At 38.6% G+C, this 26,108-nt stretch overlaps 1 protein-coding gene and 2 long non-coding RNA genes across 14 annotated transcripts in view; all 3 read right to left on the bottom strand.

Moving 5' to 3' along the window:
• The window catches only part of Macrod2 (mono-ADP ribosylhydrolase 2), a 1,944,357-nt gene that overhangs the window by 1,087,337 nt on the left and 830,912 nt on the right, over positions 1–26,108 (bottom strand). The window lies entirely within an intron of this gene.
• The window catches only part of LOC116091031, a 108,317-nt gene that overhangs the window by 47,634 nt on the left and 34,575 nt on the right, over positions 1–26,108 (bottom strand). The gene's annotated exons all lie outside the window — the stretch shown is intronic.
• Positions 7,673–24,855, bottom strand: LOC116091035. Its single transcript, XR_004118907.1, has 3 exons — positions 24,449–24,855; positions 8,730–8,886; positions 7,673–8,025 (listed from the first exon to the last, which is right to left on the bottom strand). It is a non-coding gene; the product is annotated as an uncharacterized LOC116091035 (long non-coding RNA).

The following is a 26,108-nucleotide window of genomic DNA, read 5'->3' as shown; positions in this document are numbered from 1 at the left end:
TCTGATTTCCTATTGGTACAACTCCAGAGGCTCTTAGTTCCCCACTGTATTGCTTTGCTGCTTTGTCCAGTGTTGGGTAGCAGGTGGTGTGAGCTGTATTCCACAAATCTTCCACTATGCTTTAGAGTTTTGTTGGTTCAGCTTTCTAGTGAGTTCAAGTCCTGTAGTACACACATATCCATTGATGTTACATGGTTTGGAGCCGTGTACTCTAACTTGGTAAAGTAATTAAGGGAACATTTTATTTTCTTGTTTTAGTAGACGTACACAACATTGTGCAAAGTTCTTCCTAGACTTTTGGAATAATATTCACTGTCTTGTTGTTTGAAGCAGTTACCTCTATTTTCATAACCAGGATGACTTTCTGAAATAAAATTCTACAAAAAGAAACCATTAATATTTTATGATTATATTTTTAAAATATTTAGATGTTTTAATTTTTATAGATACATGATGTCTATATGATATGTAGTCGTTTACATCTTTATATTCACTTATCAGTGAGTATATACTATGCATGTCCTTTTTGATATGAGTTACCTCACTCAGGATATTTTCTAGTTCCATCTATTTGCCTGCAAGATTCATGATGTCTTCATTTTTAATAGCAGAATAGTATTCCACTGTATAAATGAACCACATTTTCTGTATCCATTTTTCGGTTGAGGAACATCTGTGTTGTTTCCAGCTTCTAGCTATTACAAATAAGGCTGCTATGAACATAGAAGAATACATGTCCTTATGATATGGAGGGGCATATTTTGGGTATATGCCCAAGAGTGGTAGAACTAGGTCTTCAGGTAGAACTATTTCCAATTTTCCGAGGAATTGCTAGATTTATCACTAGAGTGGTTTGCAATTCCACCAGCAATGGAGGGTTGTTTCTCTTTCTCCACATCCCACCAGCATCCACTGTCACTTCAGTTTTTTTATCTTAGCTATTCTGATTGGTTTGAGGTGGAATTTCAGGGTCACTCTGATTTGCATTTCTCTGATGACCACGGACTTCGAAAATTTCTTTAAGTACTTCTCAACCATTCAAGATTCTTCTGTTGTGTATTCTCCGTTTAGCTCTGTACCCCATTTTTAAATGGGTTATTTGGGTTTGGGGAGATTGACTTCTTGAGTTCTTTATATATTTTGAATATTAGTCCTCTGTTGGATGTAGGGTTAGTGAAGTGTGTTTTTCCTAATATGTAGGTTTCCGATTTGTCCTACTGATGGTGTCTTTTCCCTTACAGAAGATTTTCAGTTTCATGAAGTCCCATTTATCAATTGTTGATCTTAGAGCTTGAGCCAGAGAGAGATGCAGTGGATGGGAATCGGATCAAATGATGCTGAGACCACAGTTCTGACAGATATTCAAATTATCCTAACCTGATTATTAGACACTGTATATCACAAAATATCAAAATCTATACCAATCAGTAGTTAAGATATGGTTCAACTTAAGTAATGAACCATTTTTAACATTAATGCCTATTTATTTAATAATGAAAAAAGCATGCCATTCTGTTTTGTAAAGGACAGAAAGATTGAATACGGGAAGGATTCTCAGGTGGAGCATCTAGATTGTCCTTCTTTCAGTCTCTACTCTATAATTTGTCTCTGCAACTCCTTCCATGGGTATTTTGTCCCCCCTTCTAAGAAGGAACGAAGTATCCACAATTTGGTCTTCCTCCTTGAGTTTCTTGGGGTTTGTGGATTCTATTTTGGGAATTCCAAGTATCTGGGCTAATATCCACTTATCAGAGAGTGCATACCATGTGTGTTCTTTGTGATTGGGTTATCTTACTCAGGGTGATATTCTCTAGAAACATCCATTTCCCTAAGAATTTCATAAATTCATTGTTTTTAATAGCTGAGTAGTACTCCATTGTGTAGATGTACCACATTTTCTGTATCCATTCCTCTGTTGAAGGACATCTGGGTTTTTTTCCAGTTTCTGGCTATCATAAATAAGGCTGCTATGAACATAGTGGAGCGTGTGTCCTTATTACATGTTGAAGCATCTTCTGGGTATATGCTAGGAGTGGTATAGCTGGGTCCTCGGGTAGTACTATGTCCAATTTCCTGAGGAACCACCAAACTGATTTCCAGAGTGGTTGTACCAGCTTGCAATCCCACCAGCAATGGAGGAGCGTTTCACTCTTTCTCCACAACCTCACCAGCATCTGCTGTCACCTGAGTTTTTGATCTAAGCCATTCTGATGGGTTGAGGTGGAATCTCAGGGTTGTTTTGATTTGCATTCCCCTGATGACTAAGGATGCTGAACATTTCTTTAGGTGTTTCTCAGCATATTTAGTCATCAAAGCCAGACACTATTGTAGATGCCAGCAAGTCCTAGCTGACAAGAGCCTGATATAGCTGTCTCCTGAGAGGCTCTGACAGTACCTGCCTAATACATAAGTAGAGGCTCACAGCCATGCATTGGACTGAGCACAGGATCCCCAATGAAGGAGCTAGAGAAAGGACCCAAGGAGCTGAAGGGTTTGTAGCCCCTTAGTAGGAACAGCAATATGAACTAACCAGTACCCTCAGAACTCCCAGGGATTAAACCACCAACCAAAGAGTACATATGGTGGGACTCATGACTCCAGCAGTATATGTATTTCAGAGAATGACCTAGTTGGTCATCAATGGGAGGAGACACCCTTGGTCCTGTGAAGGATCTATGCCCCAGTATAGGGGAATGCCAGAGCCAGAAAGAGGGAGAGGGTGGGTTGGTGAGCAGGGGGAGGGGGAGGGCACAGGATTTGTTTTCTTTTTTTGTTGTTGTTTTTTTGGTTTTTGTTTTGTTTTGTTTTGTTTTCCTGAGGGGAAAATGGGAAAGAAGATATCATTTGAAAAGTAAATAAAGAAAATATCTAATAAAAAAAGGACAGAAAGAAAAAAAGACAAGACAATTAGAACATTCTAAGTATCTAGGATATCAAGGAATTTCACAGACTCTGAGTTAGTTCATACTGCCTTACCCCAAATACTTTTTCTGGATCTTTCCTTAATGTCTCTTCCAGCAGAATTTCCATAATCAGATGATCACAGTCTAAACACAAAGACAATAAAGCAGAGCCCTATCCCCTGACACTCCATAAAAGATAATACTGACCTCCTAAGCATTTTGGCTAATCCTGGGGATATCTGTTTTGTGTGTCACTGTGGCATAATGGAACTTCAGAGAGCTTACCATGTCATATGCCTTTAATTAACTGCATGGTTATGGATAAATTCTGAACCTCATTTCTTCAAGAGTCTAAGGGAGATGAGAATAGCATACTTTAGTAGGGAGTTGGGGTAAATAACAAAGAGATGAGAGCATAACTGCTTTGGTATCTGAGAATACTGTACAACACATCATTTCATTATTCCAGTGGCTTCCACATCAAGTTGATTCAGTGAATAAGCAGTATGAGAAAGAATCTGCCTGTTGAAGCTTGCAAAGCCACATTCCTGTGTGAACCACATGGAGCAACAAGGAGTTGCAAGGAATTCCCCAGTCTGCTGTGCCACAGTGAATTCACTGACTGGGGAAACATGCATGCCTCTGAACTTTTCCACGTACACACAGATAACGTGAGAATTGGAAGCATTTGTCCTAAATCAGTCCAAATCAATTTTGTTCTCAGTTCTGTGACTGAAACAGAATCCCAGAGAATACTGCATGATGTATTCTTGATTATCTATGGTTTATAATCAATCAACTTAAACTTCTTAGAAAATATATCAAATCATTAAACAAAACAAAATCTATTTGTTCCTGGGACAAGACCCTCAGTACAGAAAAGAAAATGAAGATTAATTTAGTATGTAAAACACATGTACTAAAGAGTGTCTGTCTGTCTACAGAAGCCCTCAAATGACTCCACCCCTAGCAATCATGTATATACAAGTACATGAGTGACTTCAACTGTCCCATGAAGCACAGCTGTTCTAGCTTCATTCTGTTGCTGGAACAACTACCATGACCCAAAACAACCTACAAGAGTACAGGATTTATTCCATCTTACATTTCCAGATCACAGTCCACCACTGAGGGAGTCTAGGCAAACTCTTATGGCACAGGCCTGAAGCAGAAACCAGAGAACACTACTTTCTTGCCCATTTTCAGGCTCATGCTTAGCCAAGCTTTTGTATATAGTCCAGGGCCACCACCCTAGGGATGATGCTGCCCCACAGTTATGTCAGTTATGTCAGTTAGCAACAACATAATCCCCAGACGAATCCCCCCAAACCAATCTACTCTAGGTCGTTCCTCGATTTCATTTTTTTTCTCTCAGATGACTCTTGGTTGTGTCAAGCTGGCAAATAAAATGGACAAAGACAATAGCCAACACACAGAACTGAATAAAGAGATAACTCATATTAAATCCCTGAGTTCTAGAATGATTATTAAATGACAATAGCTATTTAAAACAAAGGGGGAGAGAATAATCTAGAGAAGGGCATTAAGACACTTTATTGTTGATTATTCTTTCTTTATTCATAATGGGAACTGGGTCTGCTGTTCTGTTTGTTGAGAGATAAAGATGAATTATTTTAGTGGTATTGTTCCCCATCTACCTTTCATAGTATATCTCACAGGACATGGACAGAGACTGAGCATTTTTAAACATTCATAAACATTAAGGTATTTTTAAGGTATTTTTTAATATGTTGAGGCTATGACACCAGATGTGGGAGAAAATGACTAAAATTTCTGATCTAGGAGGTTTTTGGTGAGTTCTAGGCCAGCGAGGGGTAATGTTTGAGATGGCTTTTCAAGAAAAAAAAATGAAAACTCCATAGATACAAACCAATCACTCTTACGTGATACTCTACAGAAGACAGAGCCATGCCTGTGAAAAAAAATGTCAAGGTTAGATAATCCATTGCTGTGCTCTTCTCTGGGAAGACTTTTTCTCATATTCTCTGCATTCTTCAGTTGTCTGTGGTTCTCTATGTAGAGTTTAGATGTCTTTGGTTTTATCTGGTACACTCTAGCATGTCTGTTGGAGTTATCTTTCTTCAGTTCATGCTTAGGTTGTCATGTTGATGAGACTTTATCAGTGTAGCTTCCAACACTCCAAGGAGATTCAGTCTCACAGCAGATTCCTTAAACCTCTGGCTCTTAACAATCTTCCACCCAGTCTTGCACAATGATCAAGCCTTAGCTTCTGGAGTTGATATCACACACACACACATACACAAACACGTGTGCACGTTCACGCATTGGCAGTGAGCTCCACAAGCTGAATTGGTCGATAGTTTCTATGATGTTCTCCATCCTCTGTGAAGAGAACTTACCTAGATGAGGGATCAGGTAATTTTGATTTAATACAAGGTTTTGCCTTATATGGTGACTTAAAACCCTTTTAAAGGCACAGATAGATATAAAAGCACACTGATTATAATGATATCACAGGTGAACTAAGCAGGCAAAGCTCACATGTCAATCAATGAAGGATTCAGTTTGTAAATGGACTCCTCCTACCTTTTAGAGAGCTGAATACTAGCAACGGAATCATGAGGTATTTGCATTTAAAATATTTCCATGCTTCCAGCAAAGAACATCATTTTATTCTTAGAGGGTCCAACAGTTAAATTGCAAGTAACTGATCCTTACCCAGCTGAATCTAATATAAATCAATAAAGCTCCTTAATGCTTCCAAAATAAAAGGTGTATATTTAAGTTAAAAGCAGCTTTTACAAAGCTAAATCCTTTCAAGTTTTCTTTAGGGGGGAAAAATCAAAGTCACTAACATCATAAGAAATTATCCCACACACTCAGTGATCCTTAATGTCTTTCCATATTTTTCTCAGGACTCTCAGGAAACACAAACTTCATGAGGATATTAATGGAGGATTCCTGTCCGTTCCCCAAGAATCTAAGGTCCTATGTTTAAATAAAACAAAATATCTTATTTTTTTTCTTCTGAGGCCTCTGTTTATGCTTAGCCTAGTCAAGAGGGAAAGTAGTCTCACCAATCTCTGCTAAATGAATGCTTCTTTGTTGTGTTATGCCTCTAAATTGCTTCTTTAAAAAATTCAATAGTTTATCATAAAAGAAAGTACAATACTCAGTTAGTCAAACAGAAAAGCATTAAATCACTGAGAAGCCCAACATGACAACTACTGATAATTTGATGTTTCAGCAAATTCTTTTCTATGCCTGTGAGATTTCACTATAGGAACTAGAGATACGTGCCATAATTGTATAACTCGATTTTCAGGCTGAGTGAATAATTCCAAGATGATTTTTATTTGCTCCCAGGTTTCATTCTCAAATCTTTCTCTTTTGACATATTTACACACTTGGATGTCACATGCCTTCCAGTGAAAGTTAGTTGACAGTTCATATTGAAGGAGTTACTGCATTCTTTTGAGAAGTGCTCAGAAAACATACAGTCAATCCATGTGTTCTATAGAGCTTAGTATATTGATAAAAGAATAAGAATGTGAACATCCAGAAAAGAAGTAGCAGATCTGAGGACCAGCTAGATGAGAGTGGCCAGCAGATCAGTCATGTGATAGGAATACCGGTTTGTTTTGTAAATTGAATCTAGTGGTTGTTTGTGCAGGGGTAGGGACATAGGGGGATGTATATTTTCAAGACAAGGTTTCTCTGCAACAGTCAGCTGTCCTGGAACTCACTTTATAGACTAGCCTGGCCTGGAACTCACAGAAATATGTAGGCCTCTGAGTGTGTATGGGTGGTTTACAAGCATGCACCACCATGCCAGTAAATTCAGTGGTTCATAAACTATCTCCAACTAAGAGCAACAGTTACATCTAAGAATATTCTAGTATTATAGTGTAGAATGCTTAGCTATAATCTAAAGAAGCCCCAAGGTTAGAAGTTGAGCAGTGTGACTTTTACCGGCTCCCCGAGGCTGTATTAATAAGCAGTGAGGACTGAGGACTAAGGATTAAGATCTAGACCATTCTAGTAACCATAAGGACACACTGAGAGGGAAGCACACCGTGTGGAGAATGTGAGTGTATTACAGAAGATGAGGTGAGTATTTCAACGCATGTTTAAAGAAATTGTCATCTAACTTCTTTTAGTATGTGGATGGGATTTTAAAAACTAAATGCCTTTGGGAATGATTCATAAACATTTTAAACGTTTCATTATTATTAAACACACATACCGATGTCATGTACAGAGAAGCTTGTAGTTGGCATCAGTCAAGGCAAACATCCTACCCAATTATTCTAGGTCTTAGCTACGACAACTTTAAGGTTACAGTTACTGACAGCCACTTGTCAGGAAAGTAAGAGGTTGCCGTCCATACCCTCAATAAGACTGGAAATGTGATAACAGAACAGTATAAACAATGGCAACACTCCAAACATTTCCATAAATATCATGTTAATGCTTTTAACCATCCTATAGAAAAGACAGCCTAGCATTTATTGGAAAGTAGTCATTGATTTCAGTAATGAGGATCTTGACTATGTCTCCTTCAAATTGCTGCTATTCAGAACAAAATAAACACAACAGCCAAACACTTCTCAAAGAAGACTTAAAGATCACAGTCACAGAAAATAAACGTGAGAAACAAGACAGTAGAAGACTATAGGCTCCGTGAACTGGTCATAGATAGTCACAGGTTGTTAAGAAGAAAACCGGACTGAAGTCTAATGTATTCAGATTCTCTTTTCAGTGCAAACTAAGAGTGAAGTGGCGCTGGGTAAGGAGTGTGGGGCAGAAGTATAGCAAGTCTGAGTCTAGCTTGGGCTCTATAGGAATTTTAAATCCAAATGATGATTCGGTCTACCAAAGACATTGTGTTTACATTGCAATACATAAATTATTAAAAATAAGAGAAGGAAAGCATCCAATGGTGAAATGAGCAGAAGGCTTGGGAAATTATTTGCAGAGAGAAGATCCAAATGGCTGATAGTGATGTGGAAAAAGATTCAGTCCCATTCTTTTTAAGCACATGCAAATTGAAACCACAGTGAATACCAGCACACACCCTATAGAATGCTAAAATTTCTAACCTGTTTTATCGCCTAGCCATGCAAGTCCTCACAGGTATCTGTAAGAAATGAACACAACTGTTCACGAGAAGACATGTGCAGGAATACTTTCCTCAGCTTTGCTTCCAACCGCTAAAAATTGTGAAAAAGAAAAACTCAAATGCCCACCAAACAGATGAACGGAGGTATAAATATTGATCTATACATAAAATGTGATCCTATACAGGAATAAAGAGAATGAATAACATGTGTGAAGCAGTATGGATAAATTTTAAATGTTTTATTGGGCAAAATAGTTCATAACAGAAAGGGAACTGTAGGACGGCATATGACATGAGGAGAGCCAACGTGTTTGTAACCACTAGTTTGCCTTCTTGGTGATCCTGTTTGCAAACCAAACATTGTGGTTAAACTAGTCACTCGATCCTGCTGTGCTAACCACTGTTGCCTGGAGTATTTTAAAGGGCCATTTCTAAGGCTGGAGAGTATGTTCGGCAGTTAACAGCTTGCTCTTCTTGCAGAAGACCTGGGTTCAATTGCTAGCATCTACTACCATTCATAACTCCAGTTTCAGGGTATCAGAAGCATTCTACTGATCTCCCTGGGCACCAGGCACATACATGGTAAACAGACACACAAGTAAACAACACCCTCATATACATAAAATAAACAAATCTTTTAAATAAATTTAAAAAAATGAAGTGGCATTTCATATAGAGCTTTGGAGAAAGACTAGAGTTAATTACAGTATTCTATGTCCTACCTATATGACCTGACCCAGAATACTGGCTGCTCATGTGGAGAGAATGAAAGGAGAAGAAGTGAGGGGGATCCTGGGATGCTGGGCATGTTCTCTTTCTTGATTGGAGGTGGTCATACAACTTCCATAGACTTGAAATTAGTGCAGCACACAGTTTGACCTAATTCAATTAAAAAGAAAATAACACAAGGAAAAACACAGTCTACCACCAAAAGGCAGATTCAAAAATAATTCCATCAGCACCTTTAATTCCATCAATAGCTTTATTGCTTGTGGGATTTAAAACCATGCTACACAAAATAAAGGTCTGTAGGATTTTTATCTTATAACCCTTTACCTTATACATAACAAGTATCCAAATTAGTTTTATCACATAATTCATAATAGGAAATGGGTGTAGGCAGCTATTCCTTCCCTCTCCCTTGCCATCCACATGAATACCTACCTCCAGAAATACAGCAGGTTTGTAACCCACCATAATTCCCTTCCCAGATTTTAATGTTTTAAAAAAATGCCTAAATGACATAATCATAGCCATACTTCCAGAGAGACTCCAGGCACATGCTATTATATACAGGATAACATTTATCACCGTTGTAATCAAATTATTAGAATGTATTATCTGAAATCAGCCATACCTAAGACTGAAGAGAATGAGACTACAGATCTACTAAGAGCACTTAAGGAAACATGAAGGGAGCTTGACTCTAAGAACTGGCATTTTCATCGTGCTGTTACTGGTATATTTCTCTAAACAACCAGTCAGGATATTATATCGCCACTGAACCGAAAACTTCACACACTGAGCTTGCTATTCTCGGACTGACCAAGACAGAGACGGATAAGACATCTTTCTTTTAAATTGACACCAGCTGCTTCTTAACAGTCACCACACGCATTCTTATCTTGCTGACCAATCCAAGGAAGCCCCTTAAACACAAACATCTGTTGCCCATTTATAGTAATTTATACACAAAAACAGTTCTATCAAAAACCACTTATGCTTTGCCAACAATGAATGGGTACTTCCAAAAAAAAAAAGAAAGAAAGAAAGAAAAGAAAAAAAGAATGACCCCTTTGCCTGCACCTCAAGGTGATTTCTGACCCCACATCCCTCAATCCTTAATGAAAAGAAACATGATTTTCACACCACAGTTCCTTCATAGCATTTCCTTCACAAAGAGATCTTTCAGTGTATGCTAGCCACCCCCACACAAGCTTCACCAGGAGACAAAGGGCAGAGGGCATTCTATTTGGGAGAACATTACAATCAAACCAACTCCATCCATGTTTTATATTTAGGATGATCTTAAAACATAAACAAGTAATAGCACTAATGTAAAGCAGAGTGTTTGTGGAAACATTGCCTGATTTCAAAAGTATAAAGGATTCTGTAATTCCAACTCTTATTCTCATTGTGATATTATTACTATTAATCATATAACAGGTTAGAGAGGACTCAGAAGGCAGGGATGATGGTGGACATGGCATCTAACTCATACCTTGTACTTGTGTGAACTTAGAAGAAAACTGGAAGGGTTGGCATTCTAATGATAAGTTTTGGATATTCTGATTCCCTCTAGGAAAGCAACAACTCAATGAAAACAAATCTCCACTCAACTTTGAAAAACTGTTGTAATGAGAATAGCAAATCATCTTGCAATCCCTAATGAGACATTTCTGCTGTGTCTCTATTTCTATACTGTTAAAGTGATGAACTCCCGATACCAGGGAATTATCCTCCAGAAAAGGCTAACTCCATCCTGTAAACCCCGAACATATCAAGCCATTGATGCTTTCAGCATCTTCCTTGCTGCTTCAAAAGTCTAAAGAAAAGTTCTGTGGACCAAACTGTGCAGTATTGCTCTAACTGGGGACCCTCAAGCTCTGTAGGACACATAGGAAACTGATCATTTTAAGTCATGTGAGCAGAGCCCCCTGCCCAGGAAACTTCTTTGGAGAAAGATTATAAAAAGCCATTTTCTAGTTTAGCAGGGAGAGAATTCTGTGTTCATATTCCCATCTTGAGCTTGTCATGGCATTTCTAGTGTTATTTTCAAGAGTAATAAGGCCCATAAAATGTCACTCAAACCCACCACCAGTGGGAAATGTGTTGGAAGCTGTTACATAATCAGCATGCCTGTTTCAGCACAACACCAGTGGCATTTTTCCCCCTGTCAATACTGAATTCACAACTTTCAAATCCCAGGTTTCCTGTGCACTGGAGGTGCCAAGGAAACCAGGATGATGGCATTGTGATCGGCTTGAGTCAAAACCCAGAGTCCTGTTGCCTAATAGAGTAATGAGTCACTTCACTCTCCCAGGTCTCTTTCCCCTGAGTAACAGATTATCAGGAGGAGGTGGAGGGAAGGGCAGAGCAGGGCACTGGTGACAGCTGCAGGAGAGTCTGGAGCCACCCGCAGCCACTGCAGCAATCAGTTTCTCACTGACACCCATTCTCAGATGGAAGCTTGAATGTTGAAGTACTACACATAGTGTGACCTCATTTACTAGAAGCTCACATGTCCGTCGTTCTGTTCTCTGGGCTTACTTTACTTAGGGGGAAATAAGCAGAATAAATTCTCAATTTTAATTCCAAATTTAGACTATCTATCATAAAATCTTTTCCCAAGTCTTAATACACTAGCTATAAGTTCTGGGTGGAAGATATGTATCGGACCTGGGTGTCGATCACCTTCTAATATGTTTGTCCTAAACATACACTCCAGCCAAAGGAAACTATTCATGCCTAGGTAAGAGAGCTTCCTAATTTTCCTTACTCCATTTAATAGTTCTATGACTTTGTAGCTTGAATGTGTTCTTGTAGTAGGTGACAATCTAGAGAGAAGAAAAGGGTAAGCAGGGATTGAGGAAATGGGTCCACCAAGCATCACAACCCAACTTTGATTCTAGGAATCCATAGTAGGAAAGGACTAACTCCCAGAAGTTGTTATTTGACATCCACATATGTACTATGGCACATGTGAACCAGCACAAATACACACACACACACACACACACACACACACACACACACACACACACCAAGATCACAATAATAAACAACAGCAAAGAGATGAAGAAGAAATTTAAAATTAACTCAACAGAAGGAAGACTAATAATGAGAAGGGAGGAGGGAAGATTGGATTTGGAGGAAGAAAACAATGAAAGGGGAAAGCATTGAAATCAGAAAAAGAAGAGGAGGGTAAGCACAGAACACTGATGGTAGAGAACAGAAAGAGGAAGAAGAGAAGAGGTTGGTATCAGTGTGTGTTTGCTTGCTATTCCCAGCATGTTACAGCAAAACCCCCATATCCCCCAATAAGCCACCTGACATTCACTCAAACACCATTTTAGAACCTCATGAGAGTTCATAGTTACCTCCATGAATAGGCTGTAAGTGACCATGTCTAGCTGTCGCAAGGTATTTCACAGGTGTTTACAATAAAATTTTGTGCCCATATCTTTGTCCCAGCATAGGGATAGTAGTCATAGTATTCTTTCAGTCTCTTGAACTATCCTTCAGTTTTCCTTTAAAAAAATTGTATTTGACTCCATTACAAAGAAATGAAAACACTGAACTTAATGCAGAAGTCCTGGGTACAGACTGCACAGATGCATGCTGGGAATAACATATGCTCACAAACCCTACATTACACTAAAACAAGATGGCAGAGATCAGGGCTTCTTATACTTACTGAACTTGTGGCCTCTTCTAACCTAGGGAAGTTTTACATGATTCTGGATATGTGTATGAAATATGTATGTGATCAACATTTGCTGACCATAGGTCTTAGAGAAATGATATGTTTAATACATTTCATCTCATCCTAATGTTTTTACAGGGAAAAAAATCTACATGCTAACAACTTGGAAGTGAGTGTCTATTTTCTGATAAACACACCTTGGCCAATTATCAGATGCTGCAAGATAATTTTTCAGCATTTATCAACTTTAATTTTATAATCATCGATCCATGCTATGAACAATGCTTACATAAATGTGGTAACAAAATGGCAGAGATATATTTGTGGGCACTTCAGAAGTTGTTAGGAATTCTGTTCTAATCATAGACAAATTTTAATTTAATGATTTTTTAAAATATTCATTGTTAGTATTTTAAATTATGGGTGCAATCGTGTGTCTCTGTGTGTATATGCCATGTGAGTGTGGGTACCCACCAAGGCCAAAGACCCACTGTGAATGCTAGGAATCAAACTTGAGTACTCTACAGGAGACGAAGTATTACTCCTTCTTAACCACTGAGACATCTCTCCCTACCCCGGATGTTTTTAATAAAACTCAGGTCAGCAACTCAAACAGCAATGTTTAAAATCAAGTACTCACAAACCATATAATCTGAAGATACACTAATTTGATACCTGATCAGGATTAATACTAGGAAAACACTGAGAGTGTGTGTTTTCTATAATTAAATCATTATGTTTTCACGAGGCTAGACAACTTTGCAAATACAGAAAAAAACTACCTTACAAATCATAGTACAGAGTAATCTTGAATCTGAGTTGCCATGATTCAGGTTATGTTCTTTTATGGTCAGCACTGGCAAAAGGTTATGCATGTGGTCTATCTAGAAAGAAGGCTGCAGTGTAGCCAGTCTCATTGTACAATATGGTAAGCACTGCTAGAAACCCACTGATCTATTACATGCTTGTTTGATTGAGGATTAATTTGTATTCATCACATACTTAGAATTGCTGATATTGTTGCCAAGTTTTGTACAACCTCCACATTCATTTATGAAAATTGAGGTAGGTGTGGAGACTCGACAGTTAAAGAAGCTGTTCTTTCACAGCTTCTCTAGTTACCTATCTATCTACATATCTATATAAATGATATAAATATAGATGATATAGATATGCATATAGATGATATAGATGATAGAGAGAGATTAGGTAGAGATAGCTGGAAATATCTATATAGAGAGATATATCATATTTGTGGCATTTGGCTTTGTTTTATGTCTTTAATTGCTGAAGTCATTAATAGATTTCAACTTGGGACATATCTTATAATTAATGTTATATTTTTAACTTAATAAGCACTAACATTTTCCTCCTTTTTACATATATATGTATATGTGTATATATATGCTTTGTCAAGTTAAAGATATCAATTATAAGATATGTAGCAAGTTAAAAATCTATTGATGATTTCAGCCATTAAAGGGTAAAACAAAGCCAAATTCAGTACAATTAAACAATATGATCGGTGGACTTTAAGGTGTTACATCTAATAAAGAGCCTGAAGTACTAAGAATCTGATGTAGACTGGAAAAGGATACAAAGCAAACCCCTAACTTTTATATAAGATTTACAGTGAGTCCTGGTACTGAAAAAATGCAAAAATCTGAAACGTCTTACTTAGGTTTAGTTTAGTTCATGATATTGTTTAAGTGTTATTTTAATGGATTTGTTCTATGGTCTTCCAAGATACTAAAATTAGAAAGTGTGAGTTAAGAGGACAGTATTAACTAGTACTTTTAAATACTTTTAAAATTTAAAATCATTTTTAAATCATTTTCCAAATTCAAATTATTTTTAAGATGTGAAAGTGTGTGTATATTAAAACTATTTAAGATACAAGCAGTAATGCAAAGCCAAAAGAAATGATACAAATTATTATATGCATGGATAACCTTTTCATCACCAGAAGAGCTCCATGTGGTGGAAAGGGCTGTGGACTGAGTACTGTCTAACACATGTGCTCTGGCTTATTTGTTTGTTTGTTTGTTTTTTAATCTTATGTGCATGAGTGTTTGCCTATGTGGATTCATGTGTATCACATGCCTGATACCCACAGAAGCCAGAAGAGGGTATTGGATCCCCTGGCACTGGAGTTACAGACAGTTGTGAGGTGCCATGTGGGTGTTGGCAATCAAACCTTGCTCCAAGAGCTCTTAGCTGTTCAGTCATCTCTGCCGCCTCGGAGTTATAGCTTTGATTATTACCAAATTTGTACGATTGAGACAGTGTTTATTACCCCTCAAACAAGTCATTCTAGATCCTGTTGTCTTTAGTCTGCAACATCAAATTTTGGATTGAGTAATTTTAGGAATATTTAAATGACTATACTAACTCATCAGAACATATCAAACTGATGTCTTTTCCTAATGTCAGCAAAATGCCAAAGATTCTAATATGTTTTATAAGGCTGCATACATGATGTGTGTGTGTGTGTGTGTGAGAGAGAGAGAGAGAGAGAGAGACAGAGACAGAGACAGAGACACAGAGACAGAGACAGAGACAGAGAGACAGAGAGAGACAGAGAGAGACCGAGACAGAGAGAGACAGAGAGAGACCGAGACAGAGAGAGAACATAAGAACAAATCACAAATGTAGGTATGTTTCTATACGTAATGAACATAGGCTAAAATATAGCATGGATGGAGAAAGCTATCTGTACTCTATGTTTACAACATGCTTAATTTATCTTTAGCACATAAAGATGCCAGGTGTGATTAGTGTAAAATAAAACTCAGCACTTTTTAGCAAGACAAGTGCCTCTCTAAACCACTCTCTGGGAAAAGGAATTAAGGGGGAGAAGTGGGGGGTAGAGACATACATTTTATTAGCTGTTCACCCTTGCCAACACCCCAATCTATACCCTTCAGGAAATCTGTATTAATTGAATATAAGTTGCTAAAATAATGTGCAGGTGGTAACATAGAAAGAGACCACTCTTTACGGGATAGAAAATCTCATCTATAAGATGCTTTTCTCTAACCTGTGTCAAAATCTACTCCTAGAAATAATGAGGGACCCGAAGCCTGTTTTGCCCCTGAATTCTTTAGCAAAGTGGAGATAATGAGAGGACTTTTTAAGTGTTGTGGTGGGAGTGAGGGTAAGAATTTACTTTTCTAATAAAAGTCTTGTTGAAAAAGGCACAGAGTGTGGAGGATTTAATTCTCCATATTAGAAAATAAAGAAAACCCTCTTTGTCATTCTCATTCAGTGCACAGGCACACTACCAAAGCTGACCAGGCAAGGGGATTCAGCAGAAAACACCATCATTATATTCCAAAGTGGGCCACCAAGCACAAACCTCTCTCCTTCATAAGCCTGTGAGAAAGATGTGTGGAAACCTTCATCTAAGGAATAATTCTTTGCCACTTTTTCTCCCAGTGATATTACCAAGCATTCAGTGGAGGGATAGAACCTATAATGGTCACTTCAATAGGTGTTGAATAGCGGAAGGGTGGAGCCAGGAGGAGAGAAGGTGGTTCCCAGAAAAGGGTGGGAAGAGACCCTGAGGGCTACTGAGGAATGGACTGATATGCAAACTGAGCTAGCTGACTGAGCTTCAGTTGGGAGAATGAAGTAAGCGCAGAGGATCATTGTCTTTTGCTCTCTTCTGGGATTAACTTGCTCTGTCTTGGGAAGAAAACTCTGGCTAGAGACACTCCCTTGGGTGGGAACAGGAAGGGTTCCTCATGAGTAACCAAATGAGACAGTGTTTCCTGAGTCCTGCCCTCTGAAGGTGGAGCTGCCACAGTGTCTAGACTAGTCAAATAAGGCCTAAGGCTAATACTTTTGGTGAATCAGGGATTGCAAATAGATTCTCCTCCATGACTGGCATTTTAGAGACCAGACAGAGAGTTGAAGCTCTAGATGAATTTTGGATTCTCACCAGTAGGTCATCTACCTTGCTGATCCTAACCAGGAAAGAGGATTAGAAAGAAGACTCTCAATGCCCCATGTTTGTTCTCCAGATTACACAGGGTGGCAGGAGAGAACTGACTTCCAAGAGTTTTCCTCTGAGTTCCACATGTCTGACATAAGACACAGACACACACATACACACAAACACACACACACACACACACCATAGTACACTATACACACATACACACGTTACTACCACCACAGTATACCCACACATATACACACATACACACACACACATATTCATACACATACTCACAAAGTAAATATATAATTTTTGAAGAAGAGGGTTCTTGCTGCTATGTGTTGTCAAATGGTTCTGTTTTACAGGGCCACATACTTCATAACTCTGAGGGTACACTTCTTGTTGCTCCTATGACTACCTGTCTTTCTGTCATGGCCATCTAAGAAAGTTTTCCCCTTGTATTCTTGACTCTGTGAGCTTGGTAATGTTGGTTGGTTTGCAGATGTTTGAAGAGTGTGAGAAAGGGTGAAAATGCAAGTGGTGGGAGGGGAGGCAGGCGGGGTAAGAAGGAGGATGTGGTAGGGATGGTGAAACAGGGAAGGAGCGTGAGAAGTCACTGCCCAGACTCTGACCCACTTTTACCCATGGATCTCTGTTCAGGTGGGAGGCAGCTATTTGGATAAACAAAGATCCCTTGGTGATAACTAGCTCAACACCTACATAACTTCACCTCCAGAGGAATAAAGTTTGGAATGAAGAAGAACAACATTTTTCAATGGATCTGAACTGTGGCCTGCACATCAGTCATGGGATCATTAGCTAGATATGCCAATCCACAGGTTGGACCCAAGCCTACCTAATCTGCCATCCGAGGGCAGGTCCCAAACATCTTGGTGATTCAAAAATATGCCCAAGTCCCAAAGCAGCTGTTGTTTAGGCAGACCACGGCAAGCTGGGGGCGGGGATGGGGGGGGATGCTAATAGGACAAATATATGAGATGCTTCAGTGCGGTTAGATAGGTTGCTTGCTGCTGACGGTATAGGGTCTGGGCATAGAGAGCATGAAAGCGGAGAAAGTAAGTAATTAGTGGGTTTTAAGTGTCTCTAAGGGAGGGTAGAGAGCCACAGAAAGACAATCCTGGCTTGGACAGGACTGAGCTGCCGGGACTTGTTTAGGAAATGCAAGCCTTGGTTTACCTGTTTAGACTAAAGCCGGCTGTGCTGGCTCGGTCCTTTGTTCTCTTACCCATCTCTGAAGCAAGCAAGCAAGACAGGCAGATGAAGTTCTAAAAAGGGTGTGTGTTGAGGGGTGGGGTTCTGCATCCCTTCTTTTTTATTTGTGTGTTTAAGAATCTAGACTTCTCTAGAAGACGTCCAACTGAGCCAAGGCCAAGTACCCCTACACTTAAGAGCCAGCCATTTCCTCTTATTTGTAAGCAATCTTATTCTATTTCCAATATGCATGTGCGAACACATTTAAATCATATGACCCTTTATATCATCTGCGAGCTGGCAGAATGGATACATAATGCCTAATATACATGTGTATTAGTAATCTGTGAAAATCAATGACTGTGTGCAACTCCAGCTTCTAAAATAAGAATCCAAAGAGGGCTAGCTGGTGCCAATACAACTTTATAGAACTTAGTTTAAACGCAAGATGAGCTGTAGGTATGAGTGCATGTCAAAAGATGATCAGAGAAAACTCAAAGGCAGAATCTGTTAAAACTCTTGATTGGTGTTGGCAATGTCCTCCAATAGGGAGATGGGTAAGCCCTGGCAGGCCTCCAACCTCTGGCTCTTCTGGGCCAATGGCACGCCTTACTCCCAACAGCTGTGCTTCTCCCTGCTGAGCACAGACTGAGTCTCAAGCTTCCTTAGAGCAGTGCTTGTCAGCTTCAGGCACTCCGAGGTGCCGTCACCACCCTCAACCAGGCCTTGTCAGGTTAGAGGCTTCCTTCTCTACACTGTCTTACCTGTCCTACTTACTACTCAATACTATAATTGAAGAACAGGCCAGGGAATAATTTGATGAAACATGTGTTTTCTTTTCATCTCCTGCTCACTATTATACAAACACAAAGGCATTTCCAATTTCAACAAATGGGTAGGAAAACCAGTGTTTCTGAAGCTATCAAAAACAAAGCGAAGCACTTAGGGAAACTGGTGATACATATACCGCTTACATAATTGAATTTCAAACTGTCTATTTATAAGGAGTATGGGGTATTTTCATATTTTTTAAAAAATAGATTTATATTTATTTATTTATATTTATATTTACATAACGAAATATAAATTTATATCAAACTGATGAATTTTTGAATGTCATTGCTTATATGAATGACAAGCAAAAATCAAAGAAAAACTAGATTGGTTTAAAGGAAAAGTACTAACAAATAGTAAAGCATTCTGGTAGAATGTACATGTGTATATACTGATCCTATGCAGACAATACCTCACTCACTTGCACTTCTCAGTCACTGTACTAACAGGAGAAAATGCCAATGGCCCAACAATACAGTGCAGACATTTCCACTCTTCCCTACATTAAACTGGTTGTTATCTTTACCCTCTAATAACTGTCTCTTACTAAAAATTTATGACTGAAAAACAAGTCATTCAAGAACGTAGAACTCCAAAAGCTGAAAAGCTTAGCCCTTATCTAACTATAATCTACAATTGATATGGTTTAGTCTTCCTTCACAACTAACTACTGTCACTCTCGATTCACTTTTCTAGGAAGTTTTTCAATTAGCGCTAGAGTTCAAACTCCTTAAACACAGTAGCGCAGGGTGGCACAGTAACGGGAACTGCTTCCATGGTTCTTAATTTTCTCTGACAACGGACAACAACAAAATATAATTCTACAGGGGGGAAAGATTTGTTCTGTTTCGTCTTCGCCACTTGTAATATTGCCCATTCCTCCTCAGAGGTCTAATTTCTTTGACATATTTAGAGAAGCCATTTTTTATCATCCCACACCTGAATGGGAATCATTCTTTTTCTGCTTCAGAGTCATACCAGCTTTCCATTCGTCAGAAGCATTTGTCACTGAGAAGGGAGATTACATTGCTAGAGATGTCATAAGCAGCTCTTTGTCACCACCTGCCATGTCACATAAACTTCAGAGGTAAAGCAGTGGGTCAGAGGGCAAGAGAGCAAGGTTGTTCTAGCTCTTTTCAAATTATACACAGATTGACATAAATAAATGCTAGCCAAATTTTCGATTTTAATACCAATATAAACAATGAGAGAGCATAAATTTATAAAGCAAATGAAAACTGCCACACAGATTACTAAATTACTCTAAAAATAATAGCTGAGTGCCGATCTGAAACTTCTATTTTTTTCTTTCGAGAAATAGATTTCTAAAGGATTCTAAGACCCCATGTGTAGTCAGTTGCATTAAATTTCCAAGTAAATGTTTCAGATAAATGACCATGGGACCTTGCTGCTTCCACGGGCTTCCTCATTTACTATCTTCAGACAAGCCCCTGCTCCCTCCCCACTCTTTTTCTTCTGTTCTTTAATAGCCTAGACTATTTCCAATATCGGAAACTGACATAAACTTCAGCAAAACCATAATGATTGCCACTGGGGTTCTCAGAGCTAGAATCTTAGGAAGATATAGAATATGTACCCTGAGATTTCAAGGCAGTAGCCAGAGAAGCAGAAATACCAACCTGTGAACTGGTGGGTTCACATGCTCTTGACATGCTTTAGAAAGTAATGTACCTAATTATGTACATTAATTACTTGTGTAGTCAATGTGCTTAAATGTAGTCTGCAACTTTAAGTTCCCATTCATGTTTAAAGATTGCCCAAGTTTATTATCTGGAAGTTCACTAAGCTAAAGGTACTGACTTTAATTTTGAAAGCTTGAGTTTATGTATTAATACTATTATCATAAACTTCCTCAGATATCACCCTGTACTGAAGGTGTCTCACATAACATGTTGGTTGGGAGGTTGGAGAGATTCCAATCCCCATGTGAGAAGTCTGACGGTGCACATTGGTCTGTGTATATGTCCTCCTTCGAGAGCTAAAGGGGAAGTGTTAACAGCAAACTAAAGAGGTATCCACGTAGTGCATACTAAAACAAGACTCACTCCACTTCTGAACTAAGAGCTGTGTCCACCAATTCCCAAACCTAGTATCAGACACATATAAGCAAGTAATCCTGCTTATGGCGTGGCTGACAGGAACAGTGGTGAACTAACAGCAAACACTTCTCTGTTCCTCTGATTTGAAAAACTGGAAGTAACACTCACTGATTTTGAAATGAAAATGCTATCCTCACAACTCCAAGTGTCCCAGCCTTGCTCTGGGACAGACCAACACAACCCCACAGCTAGGAATCTGGTAAGTCAATGCATTCTCTCTTTCATAGCCTCTTTAAATATCAAATACAGCTTGCCCTGTAGGGGCATAACTTTGACAACCATTCATAGAGAGGTCAAAGCTGTTCTAAAATCTGCCAATGAGCAGGACACAATACCTAATATCCTTAATTACAGCACTGAGCAGGCAGAGGCAGGCAGAGGCAGGCAGAGGCAGGCAGATCTGTATAAGTTTGATGCCAGCATGATCTATATAATGAGTTAAAGACCATCCAGGACTACAGAGTGTGACCCTTTGTTAAAGAATAAAAGAAAGAAAGAATGAATAAACAAATAATAAAACAGTGAGTTAACCCAATGTGTTATCCTATTTAAAAATGAAGTGGCCAGGCTCTCTTTCTCTTGTCCATTATTTATTACATGCAAATGCCACATGTTACCCCTACCATGCTTTCTTGCCAAAATCACATTCAATTTCTTCTTCCTTTCTAGAAAAAGGAAGTAATTATTGGCTCTGTGCTTTCTTGCTGGTAGTCTTTCTCCATATTTTAAGTAAACTCGCCAACAGCAGATTCTCTCCTCCTCTGACTTATGTAAGTATGTAACAGGTACATTTCTATAGTTTCCCTTTAGAAAAAGTTTGCTACACTAGACAACAAATAATCTCATACTTTTAACTTCTTAAAGACAGAAGGTTTTTTTTTTAAATATCACTTTTAAGTAAACAGCTCACAATAAAGGCGTGTGTGTGTGTGTGTGTGTGTGTGTGTGTGTGTGTGTGTGTGCAATAGATGTTATGTGATAAAAAGAATCCCCACTTATTTCCACTGAGTAGATTTGGTTAAAAAGACTATCTAGCCAATAGTATAAATTTCAGCTAGTAAAAATTATAAACTAAACAAGGAAATCAATTGATACTACTAGGGAGATTGCTTTTGAAGGAAGAAAGTACTGAGATTAGCTACTTAAATGTCAACAAGTTGTTTTCTATGTCGGGTCAACTTAGGGAAAGAGCAAGTTCAGAAAATATAACTGTAGCCTTAAATCACAACTTCAAATAAACTGTAAATGTGACACTCAATAGCTCTTTCAGAATAATGATCATAGTACTTCAAATATTTCAGGACGTAATTTTATTAACAGATCTGAGCTATATTTCCTTTGAACTATTGGTTGGCAACATTATTCCTTTTTCTTCTTCTTTTTACTCTTGATCATGAACTTCGACTCACTGTAATCAAACAAAATCAGCCCCCAGTGAGACAGGCTCAGCAAGTGGTGTGAACCTGAAAGTCTCAATTTCCATTCTCCCCTGGCTGTGCTTATGAAATCATGCAAATTCCACACACAATCAGTTAGACCTGGGACTGTAATGTGATCGCTTGATGACAGAGTGAAATTAATTTGAAACAATGAAAAATAATAATTTGTAAAAATCACCCATGCTTGTTAAATTAGAGTCACCAAGGAAGCCAGAAAGTGGCAGAGTCCCTGTGCTCAGAATGTTTTTCCAAGAGAACTGTTGTTCAGTTGCTTTCCATCAGCCACATTAAGTAAGGCCTGAGAGATGGGCATGAAGAAGCTGCCGGGAAAGGAGGTGAGGTAGGTTGTACCAGTTGCCATGGAAACGAACACAGGAAGAAAGATGGTAACCTTGGGTGTTGGAGGCAGGGAAGGGGTATGGAACTCTTGTCAAGGGTTTCCTTCCTTTTAGGAAAGCCAGAGGTTATCTTGTGGGCACAGAGGGTTTTCAGGGTTTTATGAGGTTAAACTCTAAACTTAAAGATAAGGAGATAGTTGGAAACAGCTGGGGGGGGGGGACATATTTGCTTCTTGGATTTCTTGCATTTGTATTTGTTTTGGTCACACTGTCAACTCAAGGATGCACTCAGAATCCTACACCAGCAGCTTCAAAAGTATAATTAGTAATGTGTGGACCATGTGCTACCAGCTTCTGTCTGGCCTCATTCCCCAAAAGGTATTAATCAAGAATACCCTTGTTGGAAAGAACCCAGAAGTCCTTCAACAGAGGAATGAATACAGAAAATGTGGTACATTTACACAATTAATTAAAAACAGCTATTAAAAACAATAAATTCATGAAATTCTTAGTCAAATAGATGGAACCAGAAAATATCATCCTAAGTGAGGTAACCCAATCACAAAAGAACACACATGGTATGCACTCAAGTCCAAAAGCTCAGAATACCCAAAGATACAATTTATAGACTAAATGAAGCTCAAGAAGAAGGAAGACCAAAGTGTGGATGTTTCAGTTCTTCTTGGAATGGGGAACAAAATACTCAAGGAAGGAAATACAGAGACAAAGTCTGGAGCAAAGAATGAAGGAAAGGCCATCCAGAGACTGCCCTACCTTGGGATCCATCCTATATACAGACACTAAACCCAAACACTATTGTGGATGCCAACAAGTGCTTGCTGACAGGAGCCTGATAAAGCTGTCTCCTGAGAGGCTCTGCCAGAGCCTGACAAATGCAGAGACAGATGTTCATCATAGGAGCCAACCATTGGACTGAGCACCAGGTCACCAATGGAGGAGTTAGAGAAATGACTGAGGAGCTAAAGGGGTTCGCAACCTATAGGAAGAACAACCAGACCCACCAGAGCTCCCAGGGACTAAGACACTAACTAACCAAAGAGTACACATGGAGGGACCTATGGCTCCAGCCACATATGTAGCAGAGAATGGCCTAGTCAGTCATCAATGGGAGGAGAGGCCCTTGGTCATGCGGAGGCTTAATAGATGCCCCAGTGTAGGGGAATACCAGGGCAGGAAGGCAGAGTGGCTGAGTGGGTGGGTGAGCACCCTTATAGAAGCAGAGAAAGGGAGGATAGGAAAGGTGGTTTACATGGGGGAAACAGGGAAAGGGAATAGATAACATTTGAAATGTAAATAAATAAAATATCCAATAAAAAAATAGACAAAGAATATCTTTGTTTGCTGAGCTATAAAGCAGAACCTCAGAATCTTTCCCAAAACTATACTTTATGTAGATATTATTAACTTACTAAGGATAATTTGAGATGAAAGAGTTACTGTGCTTGGGGACAAAGTGGTCTTCCCATGGACTTGAGGTTCTCTTCACAATGTTTTTTTTTTTTTTTTTTCTTAATCTATAGCCAGTTTCCTGCCTTTCTTCCCAATCCTACACTGACTGGAACTTTTGCTCCATAATTTCAGTATTTTTCTATATAGGTGCTTCCCAGAGAGCAGCCCTGCCCCAAGACTGGCCCATCTATGAACTCACAGGAACTATAGCATTATCAGTGTTCTAACTCAACATGTTGCTTATGAACAACTTCAAAAGTCTTTCCAAGACTGATGGATGAAAAGTAACATTTCTGGTTCTAAATTTACAGTTCTCTAGTGAGTTTGTGTAAAAGGGCAGGCATATAAATCACTGTCATTCTTAGCTTGTCAGTGGATTCCATGAAAGATTATATCCAGAAAGAGTAGTCTCTCTTCATGTCTTCTGCTAGGACTAGAGGAATTATACCCAACCGAAATGAACTTAAACACTGCATTAAAATAGCAGGTCTGGAGATATATGTTAGCTTAGTGGTTCTACCCACAGCTTGACAAAAGGAAACTCAAAATTGTGTGTGCATATCTGAAATGTACTACTGTCTTCTATCATGAGGTACCTGTATTCGTTTTTTAATATTTTGAATACAATTTCATATGAAGATAAATCTACAAATACTAACCTTATGGATCAATGAGTTAGCAGATTTTTGTTTTATGACATTAAAACAACTCAACACAGAGTGAAAATTTCTGCTTCAAAAATTGCATGGTATTCTTTAATCAACATCACCTAGAAGAAAAGGGAAAAATACTTATTTTTTTTTTACACAATGACTGAATGCTAAGTATGGATTTGTTTCCATTGATTATTAAAGTCACATTTGTACTGGGAGTTTTCAGGACATTATTAGAAAAGTTTTCAGGCATAGTATTTCTCCTACATATTTTGTATTTATTATAACATGAAGAAATGCATTGGTGTTCATTTAAGTTTCTAAAGAAAAAGATAATAAAATGCTTGAGAATTCTAAACAAGTATACTGTGATAATTTGTTTACTTAAAATTGATTTATATTTATTCTAGAAAATTTACTAAGGTTATGTTTTATAAAACACCTAACCAAATGCAGAGATTAATCAGTGTCAATTGGAGTATCAAAGACAAACAAACTGCCTACAAAACAGTCTGAAAAATGTTTCTGTGAGGACTTTGAAAGCATCCTGCAGCATACAAGCAACTCCAGCCCTTGAGAGGCAGAGGCAGGAGAGTACCAAACTTGAGACCAGCTTCGGCTACACAGTGAAGCACAGTTTCAAAATGAAAGCAAAAATCCAAAGCACAAAATCCAAATGGTCAGCTATTCTGCTTATGTTCTCCTTCCATGAACAGATAAGCACATACTCAGATTTCTGGTGCTGTGACAGTTGTGTGCTTGTTTTATCTCTCTGTTTATTCTCCCAAATTCTTGGAAATTCACATACTCTTACTATATTTTAGAAGCACAATATCCCCTCAAATCTTACATGCTGAAAATTCAGTACTCTATGGAAGTGGTATAGTCTTCGGAGATGGGGCCTACTCCAGAACAGGAGTGTGTTCTTGAATGTGTGCCCTTGAAGGGGCTATTAGGATCTTGGTCCCTTCCAGTTATTCCCTCTCATGCTTCTTAGCTGACATTACATGAGGCAGGCTTCCTGTGCCATGGTATCTAAGATGTGAAACTCTGAACCAAAATAAATAGTATTTTTTATTGACTTTTTTCAAACAGGGTCTTGCTGTGTACAGTCCTACTACTATCACAGTCTTCCTATGCATCCTTGAGTTCTGGAATTCCATATGTATGAAACCATGCCTAGCTCCTTTCCTCCTTCTTAAAGTTGATTGTTTCGGGGATTTTGACATTATAAGGAAAAATTAATAGCTTTCCTTTCCTTTTTAATGAGCTTCCTTATAGAATTTTCATTACAACCTTATTTTTGATTGGCTGATCACCAGCCTCACTCTTTTTATCTCACTGCTCCCAATGAAAACTTTAACCTTTCCACCTCTAATATCCCCCTTGTCATTTTCGCATCATGTGTTCTATTATTGCCCCCATACACTCTTCTCCCTTAAAACCTCTTCCCTGTGGGTCCTTTTCAGGCTTTCTGACATCTTCATAACCTCACTCCTCATATAAATGCCATCACATTAAAGTTAGAAGCTAAAATCCACATAAAAAAGAGAAGGACATTTGTATTACTGGGCCTGGGCCACCTACATTAATATAGTATTTTTAAGTTCCACCCTTTTTCCTGAATGTTTCATAATTTTATTTTTCTTTACAACTGGATAAAATT

This window comes from Mastomys coucha, unplaced genomic scaffold (assembly GCF_008632895.1).
Source record: "Mastomys coucha isolate ucsf_1 unplaced genomic scaffold, UCSF_Mcou_1 pScaffold15, whole genome shotgun sequence".
NCBI classification, from domain to species: domain Eukaryota; kingdom Metazoa; phylum Chordata; class Mammalia; order Rodentia; family Muridae; genus Mastomys; species Mastomys coucha.
The sequence above is the reverse complement of the archived record's forward strand: the minus strand, read 5'-3'. Positions and strand labels throughout refer to the sequence as shown.